We start from the raw sequence: 20079 nt of genomic DNA, 5'->3' as shown, positions 1-20079 counted from the left end.
TTTGTTCCAATATAAAACTAGCAATATCTGTGCATTTATAGACATTTTGTAATCAATATAAATATACTTGCTTAGAATAGCATGGTTACAAGTGCATATGTGTACAAGAAATTTGAATTTGGAATTACATCGGAAAAGTTGATCCACTACTACACATTGGAGTCTATGACAAAACTATGAATATTTTTTTCCAATAAAAAACTTAATACACTTATGCATATATGGACGTTTGATAAGTGACATAAATGTCTTTCATTAGAAGATGGTGGTGACAAGTGAATATGTGCTCAAGAAATAAAGATCTTCATCCACTATAAATGGGAGTCTATGGCAAAACTATGAATAATTTTTCCCCTACATAAAACTTGCAATATTTGTGTATATGTAGGCCCTGGGTGATTTACATAATTGTACTTGCTTAGAATAGCATGGTTAACAGTGCATAAACGTGTACAAGAAATTTGTATTTGGAATTGCGACGAAAATGTTGATCCACTATACATGGGAATATATTACAAAATTGTGAATATTTTTTTCCACAATAAAACTTGTACTATTTGTGCATATAAAGATCCTGGATAATTGAAATAAATGCACTTGATCAGAAGAGGGGGTTACACATGCATTCAAGAAATTTGATTTGTGAATTTCACTGAAAATGTTAATTCACTATACTGGTACATTTGAGAGTCTATGAAAAAAATATGAGAACTTTTTTACAATACAAACCTAAATATGTGCTTTTATAAGTGTTTGACAAATAGAGTGTTTGAAAGCTAAGATGTGGACAACAAATATGACATTGGAATTTCACCTAAAATTATTATTGCTATTCTCATGGTAGCTAGTATACATGTAAATTATTTATATATATTTTCCCTGACAAAACTTGCTATATCTGTGATATGTTTAAAGATCATAATTATTATTGTTGATGACAAACGAATTCTAGTCCAGACTTGAATTCAATTTTAAATAATAAAAATGCTGACTGCATGACTGTGCTGGGCTTTTCATCATGCGTCAGGGATAAGAAAGTACAGTAGATACAGAAAACAAATCCTCCAAAAAAACAGCCAAACATTATAGCTTAAATTAACAACCCAACATATATTCATATCTGTCAGAGACTGTTTTGTTTCTTGTCCCCATGAAAGTCCCTAATCCTTCTAATTGCCCACCCAACATACCCTTGATATTTTCAACCCCCCTCCTGAGGTGTTTGTGACTGAAGCGTAAGACAACAAACCAAGATAATAGTCAAAGCACATCCGATCAGCTTGGTGAAAATTACCAAGGTGCACAGCCAAACAATATGATACATAACAACAACAACAACAACAACAACAACAACATATAGATAGGCAGAAATGTTACTGTTTTTGAGCACATTACGCCGTGTTAGGTGCAGCTTTCCCTTTAAAGGATATTTACTGCAGTTATCCATCTACAATACTGTCAATGACATGCCTTTCCCCATTTATGTGCTTTATAGAGAAAAATGGCTTTCAAGTTGACCACACTTGAAATACCAGAACTGATAGAGAAATTGGAAAAACGGATACCTGAGTCTATACAAATGTACTACCTGGTCAAGAACAGTTATAAAAGAAATAACGAATGGCCTCATATTGATGTCTATGTAGATACGAAAGACCTGGAGCATCTGACTAGCGTATTGGCAGTATGGTTCCTAAACTCACAACGCACAGAAAAATGGTACAATTTTTACACAACAGATGCACAGAAACTAAAAAGCCTGATGAAGATCAGCAATGTAATTGATGTCGAGAACGATGAAAGAAGTTCATTCCACTGTCAGAATATGGCCATCGATGTGGTCGCTAATTTTCTGATCGATGAAAAGTGCCTGAAACCAAATGTAGTAGGGCCCGTTTACACCGTACCTTTATTGTTGAAAATGTTGAACTCGTCAACCAAACAGCCAGAAGGGTCATCTCAAAGAACTTCAGTATAGCGCCGCTAAAAGTTAAACATGCCAGGTGCTTGTATGAGGCGTGGAGCTATGGTAAACCGCATGCCATGGAGAGTTTTGAAAAGGCAATAACACATCAACCAACACTAGCCGTTTATAATGAAAAAGATGAGCCAGTATCTTGGGTAGTTGTCAAAGAATGGGGTGATATTGGAAGCACATATACATTACCTGGTTATCGACGTCAGGGCTTTGCCAGCATTCTAACAGCAAAGTTAACCCGAATGTTACTAGAGAGTGGTGAAACCCCTTTCATGAAAATTGAACGACGTAATACGGCTTCAGTCACATTGCACACTAAAATGGGCTTCAAGGATGTAAACAGTGAGATGATTTGGTTTAGGTTAGACTAGGATAGAATCTCAATCACAAATTGTATTCTTTATGTACCATATCAGTTTTTTAATCTCATGATAACATTTCCTATGAAAAGAAATCACTCAGAACTTAAAGTGCATCTGTAAACATGCCTTCTATATGTGAAGGGTTTGACATTCAATTTTTAAGATATGGAAACTTTGTACCTAGCAGTAACGTAAAGCAGACAGAGTTGTTCTTATATTCATTTTATCACTCCTCACTAAGGTTATTGTTGTTATAAAGGTATACCAAGTTTAAACTTTTTGATTACAATGACATTATTAATGGCATGTGCGATTATGGAAATTAACTGTCGATGCCTGTTCATTTCGTCACTCCTCAACTAAGATTATTGTTGTAGTAAAGTGTATATCAAGTGTAGACTTTTTGATTACAACAACATTATAAATGAAGGTGGAAGTATGACACTGAACTGATTGAGGAACTTAGTTTAATACTGGTTCTGGGTTGGGACTGCCAATGCCTGAAGTGATATAGGTTGACAGTACATTTATTGTTAGATATTCACAAGCAAAACCCATGGCAAAGGGAACGAGAATACTTACTTATTTAGCCTGAACAACGATATTGCCAACCTTTACAGGAGAGTTTTCACGAATTGTCCATCAAAGAAAGCCAAAAAAATATGTCACTTGATATAATCAATTCAGTATTCTTTTGTAACTTGAATACAAAGTCGTTAAATGTCGTTGCTATGATTACCTTTGATTAAAGGAATATGATCCACAGACTGTTTTTAATGGTACAGATAATGAACACATACTAAAGATCATTCGATAAGTTTTGTTTGATTTCTGGAAATCATATGTTGACAGAGTGTGTTCTACACTGCATTGCAGCTAACTATGTTCTAATGCCAACAGTCTCATGTTCATCAGCTGGTGCTTTATACCTGTTCAGAGATACTTTGCAGCACAGTCTGATCAACACGTTTATCTGTTGCCGTAAATCAGTTTCACATCTTAATCTGTTGCTGTAAATCAGGTGTACATGTTTAGCTGTTGTTGTGAAAGAGGTCAGTGGTCTACACAGATGTTCTACACCTGACCCTGTGAAGTACATGTGCAGTGAATATGGAGTATGTACCGTGACCTGACAGATGGAGAGATGTGGAAACAGATTTGGTATAAATTATGCAAAGCTATGGCTTTCGGAAAACACACAAGCAGGGCAGTTCTAGGTCTGTTGCAGCTTTTAGTTTGCTTTGGATGACAAAAGTACATCATCAGAATTAAAATTTACTCATTAAATATGGCACATGATTTGTCAACGTATATATGGCCGTAATTTACACTTCCTGTCTTCTCTGACCAACTCGCAGAATATTCCTCTTTCCTTATTTTTGCAAAACATTTTACATTCCTACTATTTTGTAAGTTTATCAGGTGCAGCCAACAAACAATGCACTTTTGAAGGGTTCCTTACTATAATAAGATATATTGTGCATGGCAAGTAATGTGAACTGACTAATGTAAAAGTCAACAGAGTAATTAATTAGCTGTTCATAATTTGCCCTCCCACAAGTTTATCAGGTGCAGCCAACAAACAATGCACTTTTGAAGGGTTCCTTACTATAATAAGATATATTGTGCATGGCAAGTAATGTGAACTGACTAATGTAAAAGTCAACAGAGTAATTAATTAGCTGTTCATAATTTGCCCTCCCACTGAAAATTTTTCGACTTACCCTCCCGCACTCAAACTTCATTTTTACCCACTCTCAACTTATGTTTGCCTGTTTCCCCATCCCACTGTGAATTTTTGAAGCTCCCCTGCCCTGTGGCGAAAACGAAAACCGCCGATTTCCCCTGTCCTGGAAAAAATTCCCCTCAAAATTTTGTCTTTCCATTTCCCCTGCAGATATGAAGCTACCCTTCCTTGTGATGAAAAGACCTGTCGATTTTGTCGATTTTGTCGCCATGTCTTACTTTAAAATTAACGACCCGTTTGTTGATTTTCACACTAACAGCCAAACACAATTTAGACACAAAACACACTAAAGCACATACAAGACAAGCTGGATGATGTGTGAAGCCACTTTCCCTTTATTACAAGGCTAAGTAGTCTGGGTAACCTGTAAAAGGTATAAGTACTTACCCTGTGTCCCCATCCCCGGAAACACCATGGCTCAACTTCCCCTGTCACCGTTTTAAAAGTAGCTTCCCCTCTCCTCGTTTTCGCCAAACCCTGACCCCAGGACAATCAACCGATAGCTGCCCTGCCCGACAAAAAAACCTAAAATTTGCTCCCCTGCCACCTAAAATATGTCCCCTGCCCAAGCAAAATTAAAATTTCCTCTGCCCTCAAAAATTGCTCCCGGAATAGCTTTTTCGATGAATAGCTCCGTTAGCTGCCCCTGGTTTATCACTACACGATGGATGGAGTTGAGCTGTCCTTATAATGGGATAACGACTGGATTAATGATGGAAACCACTGTAGAGTGACTTCCTGGTACAATGCATAGTTGTATGCATTGAGAATTCAAATTCCTAGAAATCAAAACTGTGCTTTTGCAGTTGACTTATAAGTTTAATGGGTTACTGCTGTTGGTCAGAAATAAAAAAAAATATCACTCTAGAAAATGCTATGCAATTTAGAATTTCTCATAAATATTGGTGCACATATATGGCCTGAAAAAATCTACTAAGCCTTGATATTTACAGAAGTGGAACATTGGTGTGCTTGTTCTGCTTGTTCCATTGTATGCGTGTTGGACATGTTTCTAGCAAATCTTGGCTTACATAAAGATGCAAAGAATCACACTGAACATGTAACGCAATATGTTGAGCACTGTCAGTTTGGATAGCATCATTACACTGTCTTCACAGCCGACAGTCTACTCGTACTATGTGCACCACTAGTCACTCTGAAGTGGTGATTTATGCCACTGACCTTACACACTTGCTTGTGATGTCCCTTTGAGATTTTGAAGAGTCTTTGAATGTTTTTCTTTATTTCTACTATTAAAGCTTCCCGCCAGTTTTTTCCCTTGTAAACCTGGTAGCTTGTATTTGGGCTAGATACAATTGCTATATTCCCTATTTGGCATAAATAATGACAAAACATACAGGACTATCTTGGATAACAAGACCACAGATGTACGTAAATTTGGAGCAAATATTGATATGATCAAACGCAGCTGCATCAAAAATCTAGGCTCAGAAAAGTGTTCTGTATCCTGAAGGTAAGGCCTTACTTGCTATGTTCTTTTAGCCCCCGCCACTTGCGGGGGCTCATTTTAAAGCTCTTGTAGTATGAAAAGACTTTCATCTTCTTAGTTTTCAAAATCAGAAATTCTGGTTTTTTTTGCGTAGAGATGACGACCATTTTGAATTAGGTATTTCTTGGCCAGAACAATTTCAGTAATGTCAGTCATAAATATTACATAAATTATTTCAATCAATTAGCGACAGTTTGAACATGAAATTAACCAATGGAGCAGCTTGAATGGTGAACAGTCCCTTAAACCCAGAGTCTAATACATCAAAACGTATGAATCACTTTCAATTTTAGAAAAAAATAGCATGTATTTTGAAATTGTAGGCCGACAATTACGACTCTTTTGTCAGCACGATGCCCTAGATAAATGAGGCCACGCATTTTTTGGTGGAGGCTATTACATGCAATGAAAACAAATGAGATTAAAAATGGTTTAACAATAACACTTTTCCCGTCTTCGAAAAAGATACATTTGCATACTCAGTGCGCCAAAACAATATAGAATGCTTTGTGAAGATATGAAGTCCATACACACTCTCCAAAAATTGTAATGGTTCATACTCCTCATCCTGACTACCCACACAATCAGATGGTGCAACCCTTGAAGGTTAAACCAGTTCCACAAAGTTTACAACTAAGATGTGTTATTGAACCACTCTTTTTAGCTAGTAGTGTACACGCACGTCTGCAATGTCAGTATGTCTGTCTGTCTGTGGGCCCGTTATCTCAAAAACGGCTTATCAAATCAGAAGCAAATCTGGTACATAGATTCTGTTAGAAAATGGCAAGAACGGATTACTTTTTAGTGGGTGTCGCTTGCATATTTCATGCTCATTTGCATTATTAAAGTTATTTGCTAATTTTCATATCCAATGAACATTCCTAATTAGGGATATATATGTAAATTGACTCGATCAAAATTGACGAAACTTGGTATGTATATTGAAGATACTATGATTTAACAGTACTGAAGGTCATTCAGCATTTTTACTTCAGCCAATTGCTAATGTGTATATTTAATGAACTTTCCTAATGAGGGATATATACTTTGATAAACTTGATCAAAGTTAGTGAAACATGCTATGTACATTGATAATAATAGGTTATAACAATAGTGAAAGTCATTTAGTATTTTCACTTCAGCTAATCACTAGTTTGCATATTGAACAAACGTTCCTAATTAGGGAAATATGCCTGGATTGGCATGATGAAAGTTGACGAAACTTGCTTTGTACATTTGAGATACACTGATATCGCAATCATGTGAGTTGTTTTAGCAAAGTTGACAAAACTTGGAATGAACATTAAAGATATTAAGCTAAAAGCTTATTTGAAGTCATTTGGCATTTTTACTAAAGCTAATTACAAATTTGCGTATTAACAAACTTTCCTAATTAGGGATTTATACCTTAGTTGACTTGATCAAAATAGTTGAAACTTGCTCTGTACATTGAAAAAAAATATAATGACTAAAGATCGGTTTAGATTTTTTAGGATATCTAATTACTAATTTGGATATCCAACGAACTTTCCTAATTACAGATAAATATTTTAATTGGCTTAATCAAAGCTTACAAAACGTGCTATGTACATTGAAGATTCTACGATATAACATTATTAAAGTCATTTAGCATTTTTATATTTAGCTAATTACTAATTTGCGTAATTAACGAACTTTCATAATTGGGGATGTATATCTGAATTGACCTCACCAAAGTTGACGAGACTTGCTATGGATATTGTAGATACAATGATACAATACTACTATTAGTCAGATTTGATTTTGCAGAACATCTTATTACTATTTTGCATATTTAACGAACGTTTTTTCTAATTAGGGATATATTTTTATTGAGGTCATCAAAGTTGATGAAACCCGCTATGTACATTGAAGAAATATGATAAAACATTAATGAAACTTGTTTGCATTTTTACATCTGCAAGTTACTACTTTGCATTTTTAACTAACTTTCCCAATCAGGGATATAAGACTGGAAGGACTCTAAAATGTTTCTGAATCTTGCTATGTATATTGATAAGACGATTATGTTGTAGTGAAAGATATTTTGCATTTTCATCAGCTAATTTATAATTCTTATAATTCGAATATTTGATGAGCTTTCACAGTTTGTCTTATATAGCTTGAAGAACTTGACCAAAGGCAATTACACTTGCTGTAAAGTGGTGATACAATGACAGCAGTCAAAGAAATTTAGTATTTTTATTTCAGCTAGGTATATATAAATATACTTAATGACCTATGGAATTAATCTGCCTTGAATATTGTTAATGATGTCGATCATAACACGTTTAATGAAGTTGAAACATGTGGAAAAAGTGACTTTGGGCCTTACGTTATGGGTGCGAATCCGATCAAAAATCTACTTAATCACGTATATTATAAGTTTCCTCGGGTTTCTGTGGTCGTGAAGGACTGGTGGTCCACTTCCTTAGGAACATGACAACTTCTTTACACAAATTCACTACGTAAGTATGTTTTTTATTTTTACAGTCGAGTGCATCAACAGCAGTATCAACATTTATCAAAATTAAAATACGACTTGTCAGCTATTTACTCTCCTCAAATCTACACAGAAATCATGAAATAGTACTTCCTATGAACGACATTGAACATTTTTGTTTAGGCCATCGATTACCATTACACGGAACGTTTAGAGCAATCATAGTCCTTTAGCAACTGAATTTTTGACGTTTTTATGCAAAACGTAGGACGACAATGAAGTGCATTCATCCTTTTTACGCAGCACGTGGCCATTCTCCGTAAAGACAGGCTTTAAGACAACAAACCAGGATGGTAGCAAACAAGTAATCGGAGATGAATCCTCTCTTGTTAATTCGTACTTTGAATACAAGTCCTCGGGGAGGACAGTCTCGGTCCTGTTCATTAATTTGGTCTTTAATTAAAAATACTGTGATCCAGATAGGGCTTAATGGCCAAGAATAAGTTTGTAGTACAGTTATGGTTCAACTGTTGAATTGGATAAGTGATGTCTGAAGAAAGAGTATTGATGGCAAATAGCAATACATGCAATCATGTATGAGAGTCGTTTTTTAAAATTATAACCACCGTACAAGCAGCATTCGATAACTTGCTATTAATGTACAAAGAAAACATTGCCACCTATTAGATAAGGCAATTCGGCTTAAGCTTGAGATGCAGCATTGTGCCAGACTTGGCCTTTTTTACCACATTTGCATATTTTTGATACAAATATGTTTGTTTGAACACGTTCACATATACAGCCTGTGATGTATGAGCTCATCAAATATTGACACGGAAGCAAGTTAACGTGGGTTGACTCTGGGTGAATAATGTGTATCTTTGATGACGTTTGGAAAAATTGTTCGTGAGCTATATTAGGGAAAGACTGCATTAACTTGCATGGTACATGAAACACGGGTCCTTGCCTGACCAACTCGGGTGACAATCAAAAGACTTTTCATCCCCCAAGGTGAGAATGTTCCATTGTTATGTTGATCTTATCCAGCTGGTGCCATTGTAGTGCCATTGTAGGAAAGGCAGGTCTGTGAAATTGATCCTCTGATAACTTAGTAGGGAAGTACGGTATTCCTAAGTTAATGGAGCCTTCCTGTAACGAATATTTCATTTTACAAAGTGAATCGTACTTTTCTATTATGCAAAATGTAATAAAGTTGAACATTATCGGTGGCCATATTGGATCATATCTCAAAACAAATTAATATGGACATGTATGATATAGGTCAATGTCCTTGTACCAACTTTGAAAGAAATTGGTTCACCTATGTCAGAGAAATGCTTGGTGAAGGACATATGGATGGACACACTTATGAATATATAAAACAAAGAATTGCAGTCGGAATGTGGACAAATTTCAGCTCGCACGATCATTTCCATTAAAACTGGATCCAATTCCGATTTTGAATGTACTTTCTAAGCGCTGTATTGCTGAATTAAAAATAACACTTTATTCTCTATCCACAATTCTGTATTAGTAGAGATTGATAAATATGTCTGGAAATGGTAATTTAACTTGTTTAATGACAACTCAGGCAATTATCCAAAATACGGCAAAGTTCATAGAAAAAGCTTTCCTAAAGAAACTGTGTATTTTAATAATACAGAACATTTAACCTTTAATAAGCAGACTACTTCAAAAAATCTTAAAACTTGGCATTGCAACATATCTTCAATCATTTCACCATCATGGTGGACCTCTAATAGCAGAAAAGATTCAGAGAGTACAAGACGCTTAAGTTGGTATTACAGAATAAAAGTTACAAATTAAGAAGTTGTATTTTCATAAATTATAGCTACTCTTCCTCAAAGAAGAACTAAGAAAACTTGAAGACCAGTTAAACTCTGTCTTTTCTTTTTTGTCATATAAATTATATTCAGTGACTATTTGCATTATTTCAGTTTTGTGAAACCGCATTTTGAAGTTGCCATTGTTCCAGCTTTCAAGGTACTAAATATGATTTGATTATCCTCTCTTCTGTGTTACCTTTTAAATGACAGGTTCAGAAACTTTGTCATAGAAACTTTCGCTACCAGTAGTATTAACAAGTTACAATTTCGCCTTTACCAAAACAATAGACAGTAGCAAAGAATAATGGGCATTTTGTTTGGTTCAAATTACATGTCCAGAAAAACTCTGGAGAGCTAGTTGTATCAGTTGTAACCAATTCTGAACTGCAACTGAATGACGCAATTAATTTCTGGAATGAAGCATTTTTTGTCCAGTTATAAGCCCATATGTTAATTCGAAATCAAAGTGACCCCCACTGACCATTTAAACACATCTTGACTCCACCTCCCCATTGCTTCATCTCCCAGGCCAGAGAAACTGAACAGTCCCTTAATCCTAGAGTTTAACACGTCAAAACATATGCGTCACTTTCAATTTTAGAAAAAATAGCATGTATTTTTAAATTACGACTCTTTCAGCGTGCACGATGCCCTAGATTACTTTGTAAATGAGACCACGCTTTCTTTGGGAAAGGCTATTACACTCCAGGAAAACAATTGAAATTGAAAAATGTTTAAACAACAACCCTTGTCGCGTTTGAGAAAAAAACACACAAATTCATATAACTAGTGCACAAAAAATATAGAATGCTTAGTAAAAGATATGAAGGGTGTAGGCCTACACACTCTCCCTAAATTATAATGCTTCAGAATCCCCATCCTCACCATCCCTACGATTTAATGTTGCAACCCTTTAAGCTCATACCAGTTCATCAACGCTCACGTAAATCATCTCGGGTCTCTGGTGTCTCTGGAGTTCCATTTCCCCAGGAATCTTACAACTTCTATATACAAGTCCAGCAGGTAAGTATTTGTTTTATTTGTACAGTCGAGTGCATCAATAGTATATCACTATTTATCAATATTAATACCGCCACTTGTCACATTGTCTCCTCTCCTCAAATCTATACATCAACCATCAAATGTACTGCCTACCAAACGACGCGACATTGAAGAAAATTCTTGTTCAGGCAACATTGCATGGAACGTGCCTAGAGCCTGGTGTAAAGCCCTTTGCTACTGTATTTTTGACGTTTCTTGTGCAAAAGAAGGGCTAGAATAAAGTGCATTGATCTTTTTCCAGTAGCTTACTACTCTCCATAAGAGCAGGCTTTAACTTAGGCTGCATTGACAAACACCTCGGGGTGGGGGTGGGCTGTTTCCAAAATGAAGTTCTCAGATTTTATCAAATGACCCCCTTAATAACAAAACAACCTGTATCTCTACATGTATATGTATTTGATAATTATGTAAATGTACTTTTCTTGAAGTGGTAGGTAAAAGGTGCTTGTGTGTACAAAGTATTTGATTTTTTGATTTCATCGATAATGTTTATTCACTATACATGGTAGGAGCAATGAGAAAACGATGAACAATTTTGTTCCAATATAAAACTAGCAATATCTGTGCATTTATAGACATTTGCTAATCAATATAAATGTACTTGCTTAGAATTGCATGGTTAGAAGTGCATATGTGTACAAGAAATTTGAATTTGGAATTACATCGGAAAAGTTGATCCACTAATACACATTGGAGTCTATGACAAAACTATGAATATTTTTTTCCAATAAAAATGTTGCTTCACTTATGCATATATGGACGTTAGATAATTGACATAAATGTCTTTAATTAGAAGATGGTGGTGACAAGTGAATATGTGTTCAAGAAATAAAGATCTTCATCCGCTATACATGGGAGTCTATGGCAAAACTATGAATAATTTTCCCCTACATAAAACTTGCAATATTTGTGTATATGTAGACCCTGGATTGACATAATTGTACTTGCTTAGAATAGCATGGTTAACAGTGCATATACCTGTACAAGAAATTTGAATTTGGAATTTCGACGAAAACGTTTATCCACTATACATGGGAATCTATTACAAAATTGTGAATAATTTTTTCCACTATAAAACTTGTAATATTTGCGCATATAAAGATCCTGGATAATTGAAATAAATGCACTTGATCAGAAGAGGGGGTTACACATGCATTCAAGAAATTTGATTTGTGAATTTCACTGGGAATGTTGATTCACTATACTGGTTCATTTGAGAGTCTATGAAAAAAAAATGAAAACGTTTTTACAATACAAAACTAAATATGTGCTTTTATAAGTGTTTGACAAATAGAGTGTTTGAAAGTTTAGATGTGGACAACAAATATGACATTGGAATTTCACCTAAATTATTATTTCAATTCTCATGGTAGCTAATATACATGTAAATTATTTATAGATATTTTCCCTGACAAAACTTGCTATATCTGTGATATGTTTAAAGATCATAATTATTATTGTTGATGACAAACGAATTCTAGTCCAGACTTGAATTCAATTTTAAACAATAAAATGCTGACTGCATGGCTGTGCAGGGCTTTTCATCATGCGTCAGGGATAAGAAAGTACAGTAGATACAGAAAACAAAACCTCCAAAAAACAGCCAAACATCATAGCTTAAATTAACAACCCAAAATACATTCATATCTGTCAGAGACTGTTTGTTTCTTGTCCCCATTAAAGTCCCTAATCCTTTCAAGTGCCCACCCAACATACCCTTGATATTTTCAAGTCCCCCATCAAATATTCCCAACCCCTCCTGAGGTGTTTGTGACTGAATCCTAAGACAACAAACCAAGATCATAGTCAAAACACATCCGTTCAGCTTGGTTAAATTACCAAGGTGCACAGCCAAACAATCTGATACACAACAACAACAACAACAACAACAGCATATAGATAGGCAGAAATGTTAGTGTTTTTGAGCAAATTACGCCGTGTTGGGTGCAGCTTTCCCTTCAAATGATCTTTACTGTAATTATCCATCTACAATACTGTCAATAACATGCCTTTCCCCATTTATGTGCTTTATAGAGAAAATGGCTTTCAAGTTGACCACACTTGAAATACCAGAACTGATAGAGAAATTGGAAAAACGGATACCTGAGTCTTTACAAATGTACTACCTGGTCAAGAACAGTTATAAAAGAAATAACGAATGGCCTCATATTGATGTCTATGTAGATACGAAAGACCTGGAGCATCTGACTAGCGTATTGGCAGTATGGTTCCTAAACTCACAACGCACAGAGAAATGGTACAATTTTTACACAACAGATGCACAGAAACTAAAAAGCCTGATAAAGATCAGCAATGTAATTGATGTCGAGAACGATGAAAGAAGTTCATTCCACTGTCATAATATGGCCATCGATGTGGTCGCTAATTTTCTGATTGATGAAAAGTGCCTGAAACCAAATGTAATAGGGCCCGTTTACACCTTTATTGTTGAAAATGTAGAACTCGTCAACAAAACAGCCAGAAGGGTCATCCCAAAGAACTTCAGCATAGCGCCGCTAAAAGTTAAACATGCCAGGTGGTTGTATGAGGCGTGGAGCTATGGTAAACCGCATGCCATGGAGAGTTTTGAAAAGGCAATAACACATCAACCAACACTAGCCGTTTATAATGAGAAAGATGAGCCAGTATCTTGGGTAGTTGTCAAAGAATGGGGTGATATTGGAAGCACATATACATTACCTGGTTATCGACGTCAGGGCTTTGCCAGCATTCTAACAGCAAAGTTAACCCGAATGTTACTAGAGAGTGGTGAAACCCCTTTCATGAAAATTGAACGACGTAATACGGCTTCAGTCACATTGCACACTAAAATGGGCTTCAAGGATGTAAACAGTGAGATGATTTGGTTTAGGTTAGACTAGGATAGAATCTCAATCACAAATTGTATTCTTTATGTACCATATCAGTTTTTTAATCTCATGATAACATTTCCTATGAAAAGAAATCACTCAGAACTTAAAGTGCATCTGTAAACATGCCTTCTATATGGGTTTGACATGCAATTTTTAAGATATGGAAACTTTGTACCTAGCATGTAACGTAAAGCAGACAAAGTTCTTATATTCATTTTATCACTCCTCACTAAGGTTATTGTTGTTATAAAGGTATACCAAGTTTAAACTTTTTGATTACAATGACATTATTAATGGCATGTGCGATTATGGAAATTAACTGTCGATGCCTGTTCATTTCGTCACTCCTCAACTAAGATTATTGTTGTAGTAAAGTGTATATCAAGTGTAGACTTTTTGATTACAACAACATTATAAATGAAGGTGGAAGTATGACACTGAACTGATTGAGGAACTTAGTTTAATACTGGTTCTGGGTTGGGACTGCCAATGCCTGAAGTGATATAGGTTGACAGTACATTTATTGTTAGATATTCACAAGCAAAACCCATGGCAAAGGGAACGAGAATACTTACTTATTTAGCCTGAACAACGATATTGCCAACCTTTACAGGAGAGTTTTCACGAATTGTCCATCAAAGAAAGCCAAAACAATATGTCACTTGATGTAATCAATTCAGTATTCTTTTGTAACTTGAATACAAATTCATTAAATGTTGTTGCTATGATTACCTTTGATGAAAGGAAAATGATCCACAGACTGTTTTTAATAGTACAGATAATGAACACATACTAAAGATCATTCGATAAGTTTTTGTTTGATTTCTGGAAATCATATGTTGACAGAATGTGTTCTACACTGCATTAAAGCTAACTATGTACAAATGCCAACAGTCTCATTTTCATCAGCTGGTGCTTTATACCTGTTCAGAGATACTTTGCAGCACAGTCTGATCAACATTTTTATCTGTTGCCATAAGTTTCAGATGTTAAGCTGTTGCTAAAATCAGGTGTACATGTTTAGCTGTTGTTGTGAAAGAGGTCAGTGGTCTACACAGATGTTCTACACTTGAGCCTGTGAAGTACATGTGCAGTGAATATGGACTATGTACCGTGACCTGACAGATGGAGAGATGTGGAAACAGATTTGGTATAAATTATACAAAGCTATGGCTTTCGGAAAACACACAAGCAGGGCAGTTCTAGGTCTGTTGCAGCTTTTAGTTTTCTTTGGATGACAAAAGTACATCATCAGAATTAAAATTTACTCATTAAATATGGCACATGATTTGTCAACGTATATATGGCCGTAATTAACACTTCCTGTCTTCTCTGACCAACTCGCAGAATATTCCTCTTTCCTTATATTTGCAAAACATTTTACATTCCTACTATTTTGTAAGTTTATCAGGTGCAGCCAACAAACAATGCACTTTTGAAGGGTTCCTTACTATAATAAGATATATTGTGCATGGCAAGTAATGTGAACTGACTAATGTAAAAGTCAACAGAGTAATTAATTAGCTGTTCATAATTTGCCCTCCCACTGAAAATTTTTCGACTTACCCTCCCGCACTCAAACTTCATTTTTACCCACTCTCAACTTATGTTTGCCTGTTTCCCCATCCCACTGTGAATTTTTGAAGCTCCCCTGCCCTGTGGCGAAAACGAAAACCGCCGATTTCCCCTGTCCTGGAAAAAATTCCCCTCAAAATTTTGTCTTTCCATTTCCCCTGCAGATATGAAGCTACCCTTCCTTGTGATGAAAAGACCTGTCGATTTTGTCGATTTTGTCGCCATCTCTTACTTTAAAATTAACGACCCGTTGGTATATTTTCACACTAACAGCCAAAACACATTTTAGACACAAAACACACTAAAGCACATACAAGACAAGCTGGATGATGGTGAAGCCACTTTCCCTTTATTACAAGGCTAAGTAGTCTAGGTAACCTGTGTAAGGTATAAGTACTTACCCTGTGTCCCCATCCCCGGAAACACCATGGCTCAACTTCCCCTGTCACCGTTTTAAAAGTAGCTTCCCCTCTCCTCGTTTTCGCCAAACCCTGACCCCAGGACAATCAACCGATAGCTGCCCTGCCCGACAAAAAAACCTAAAATTTGCTCCCCTGCCACCTAAAATATGTCCCCTGCCCAAGCAAAATTAAAATTTCCTCTGCCCTCAAAAATTGCTCCCGGAATAGCTTTTTCGATGAATAGCTCCGTTAGCTGCCCCTGGTTTATCACTACACGATGGATGGAGTTGAGCTGTCCTTATAATGGGATAACGACTGGATTAATGATGGAAACCACTGTAGAGTGACTTCCTGGTACAATGCATAGTTGTATGCATTGAGAATTCAAATTCCTAGAAATCAAAACTGTGCTTTTGCAGTTGACTTATAAGTTTAATGGGTTACTGCTGTTGTCAGAAATAAAAACCAGATATGAACTGAATATGCTCACGTGTTGTACAACAGGTTCATTAATAGTAGTACGCTTCACAGAACAATAAGATATATGTTATCACTAAATGAAGCAGGTTTTTTTCAACATCGCACAGTACTCTTAGATTTTAATCACTAATTACAAAACTTTATTTAATATGCAAATGAGCTGTTAATTAACTTGACACTGCTAAATGCTTCATGGGACAATTAGATATCCATCAGATCAACATTTGTAGCACGTTTTATTTAATTTAATGCAGTAATTTTAGAGTAATGTCACTAATTACAAAGTTCATTAAATATGCAAATAATCCCTATATTAACTTGACACTGTTCAATGATTCACAGCACAATTAAATATTTATCAAATCAATATCTGTATGGCGTTTCACAAAATTTGGTGCCGTAATTTCAGAGTTATATAACTAATTACAAAGTTTATTAAATATGCAAATGAATCCTTAATTAACTTTACACTACTAAATGCTTTACAACACAGTTAAATATCTGTCAGATCAGTATATGCAGCAGTTTTCATCACATTTGATGCAGTTATTTTGGAGTTATATGACTACTTATAAAACTTCATGAAATATGCAAATGAGCTAATTATTAACTTGACACTGTTCAATGCTTCTCAGTACAATTGGATATTTATCAGATCAACATCTGTAGCAAGTTTCATCAAATTTAACGCTGTAATTTTGGAGTAATATCACTAATTACAAAGTTCATTAAATATGCAAATAAACCCTTAATTAACTTCACACAAGTAAATGCTCTACATCACAATTAGATATCTGTCGGATCAGTATCTGCAGCAGATTTCATAACATTTGGTGCAGTTATTTTGGAGTTATATGACTAATTACAAAACTTCATAAAATATGCAAATGACCTATTTGTTAACTTGACACTGCCAAATGCTTCTCAGTACAATTAAATATTTATCAAAACAATATCTGTACCCAATTTCAAAGACTTGGGTGCCGTAATTTCAGAGTTATATACCTAATTACAAAGTTCATTAAATATGCAAATGAACCCTTAATTAATTTCACACTACTAAATGCTTTACACTACAGTTAGATATCAGTCGGATCAGTATCTACAGCAGATTTCATCACATTTGGTGAAGTTATATCGAAGTAATATGACTAATTACAAAACTTCATAAAATATGCAAATGACCTATTTATTAACTTGACACTGTCCAATGCTTCTAAGTATAATTAGATATATCAGATCAATATTTGTTGCAAGTATCATCAAGTTTGGTGCAGGAATTTCAGAGTTATCTCACTAATAACAAAAGTTCATTAAATATGCAAATGAGATGGCCATTGACATGACACTCACAGTGTCATCATAATGTTCTGAGATTGTCATCTGTGAAAAGTTTCATGAAATTTTGTGCAGTATTTCTTGATATATGTCTACACTGTCATTACTGTCTCCATAGGGAAACCATTGTACGGAAAAAAAACGATATTGCATAACTTCATTAAAATGCAAGCCACACTCTTGCAAGTAGCATATGGTACCTGTGTACCAAATCTGACTTGAATCCGTTCAGGCGTTTTTGAGTTATCGTGTAAACAGACAGACAGACAGACACACACACACACACACACACACACACACACACACACACACACACACACACGGACAGACAGACAGAAATCGCTATGACAATAGCCCACGTGTTTACACACGTGAGCTAAAAAATTATCACTCTGAAAATGCTATGCAATTTAGAATTTCTCATAAATATTGGATATGGCCTGAAAAAACTACTAAGTCTTGATATTTACAGAAGTGGAACATTGGTGTGCTCGTTCTGATTGTTCCATTGTATGCGTGTTGGACATTTTGTTGGCAAATCTTGGCTTACATAAAGATGCAAAGAATCACACTGAACATGTAACGCAATATGTTGAGCACTGTGAGTTTGGATAGCATCATCACACTGTCTTCACAGCCGACAGTCTACTCGTACTATGTGCACCACCAGTCACTCTGAGTGGTGACTTATGCCACTGACCTTACACACTTGCTTGTGATATCCCTTTGAGATTTTGAAGAGTCTTTGAATGTTTTCTTTATTTCTACTATTAAAGCTTCCCGCCAGTTTTTTCCCTTGTAAACCTGGTAGCTTGTATTTGGGCTAGATACAATTGCTATATTCCCTATTTGGCATAAATAATGACAAAACATACAGGACTATCTTGGATAACAAGACCACAGATGTACGTAAATTTGGAGCAAATATTGATATGATCAAACGCAGCTGCATCAAAAATCTAGGCTCAGAAAAGTGTTCTGTATCCTGAAGGTAAGGCCTTACTTGCTATGTTCTTTTAGCCCCCGCCACTTGCGGGGGCTCATTTTAAAGCTCTTGTAGTATGAAAAGACTTTCATCTTCTTAGTTTTCAAAATCAGAAATTCTGGTTTTTTTTGCGTAGAGATGACGACCATTTTGAATTAGGTATTTCTTGGCCAGAACAATTTCAGTAATGTCAGTCATAAATATTACATAAATTATTTCAATCAATTAGCGACAGTTTGAACATGAAATTAACCAATGGAGCAGCTTGAATGGTGAACAGTCCCTTAAACCCAGAGTCTAATACATCAAAACGTATGAATCACTTTCAATTTTAGAAAAAATAGCATGTATTTTTAAATTGTAAGCCGACAAATTACGACTCTTTTGTCAGCACGATGCCCTAGATAAATGAGGCCACGCATTTTTTGGTGGAGGCTATTACATGCAATGAAAACAAATGAGATTAAAAATGGTTTAACAATAACACTTTTCCCGTCTTCGAAAAAGATACATTTGCATACTCAGTGCGCCAAAACAATATAGAATGCTTTGTGAAGATATGAAGTCCATACACACTCTCCAAAAATTGTAATGGTTCATACTCCTCATCCTGACTACCCACACAATCAGATGGTGCAACCCTTGAAGGTTAAACCAGTTCCACAAAGTTTACAACTAAGATGTGTTATTGAACCACTCTTTTTAGCTAGTAGTGTACACGCACGTCTGCAATGTCAGTCTGTCTGTCTGTCTGTCTGTCTGTCTGTCTGTCTGTCTGTCTGTGGGCCCGTTATCTCAAAAACGGCTTATCAATTCAGAAGCAAATCTGGTACATAGATTCTGTTAGAAAATGGCAAGAACGGATTACTTTTTAGTGGGTGTCGCTTGCATATTTCATGCTCATTTGCATTATTAAAGTTATTTGCTAATTTCATATCCAATGAACATTCCTAATTAGGGATATATATGTAAATTGACTCGATCCAAAATTGACGAAACTTGGTATGTATATTGAAGATACTATGATTTAACAGTACTGAATGTCATTCAGCATTTTTACTTCAGCCAATTGCTAATGTGTATATTTAATGAACTTTCCTAATGAGGGATATATACTTTGATAAACTTGATCAAAGTTAGTGAAACATGCTATGTACATTGATAATAATAGGTTATAACAATAGTGAAAGTCATTTAGTATTTTCACTTCAGCTAATCACTAGTTTGCATATTGAACAAACGTTCCTAATTAGGGAAATATGCCTGGATTGGCATGATGAAAGTTGACGAAACTTGCTTTGTACATTTGAGATACACTGATATCGCAATCATGTGAGTTGTTTTAGCAAAGTTGACAAAACTTGGAATGAACATTAAAGATATTAAGCTAAAAGCTTATTTGAAGTCATTTGGCATTTTTACTAAAGCTAATTACAAATTTGCGTATTAACAAACTTTCC

The 20079-nt window shown here is 35.4% G+C and overlaps 1 long non-coding RNA gene across 1 annotated transcript; it reads left to right on the top strand.

Annotated features, from left to right (window-relative positions):
- Positions 1 to 10826: 10826 nt before the first annotated feature.
- Positions 10827 to 14731, top strand: LOC139114631 (uncharacterized). Its single transcript, XR_011547910.1, has 2 exons — positions 10827 to 10928; positions 13002 to 14731. It is a non-coding gene; the product is annotated as an uncharacterized lncRNA (long non-coding RNA).
- The last annotated feature ends 5348 nt before the right edge of the window (positions 14732 to 20079 follow it).

Source organism: Ptychodera flava, chromosome 16, assembly GCF_041260155.1.
Source record: "Ptychodera flava strain L36383 chromosome 16, AS_Pfla_20210202, whole genome shotgun sequence".
Taxonomy (NCBI): domain Eukaryota; kingdom Metazoa; phylum Hemichordata; class Enteropneusta; family Ptychoderidae; genus Ptychodera; species Ptychodera flava.
Note: the sequence above shows the minus strand (reverse complement) of the source record. Positions and strands in the feature narration are given on the sequence as shown.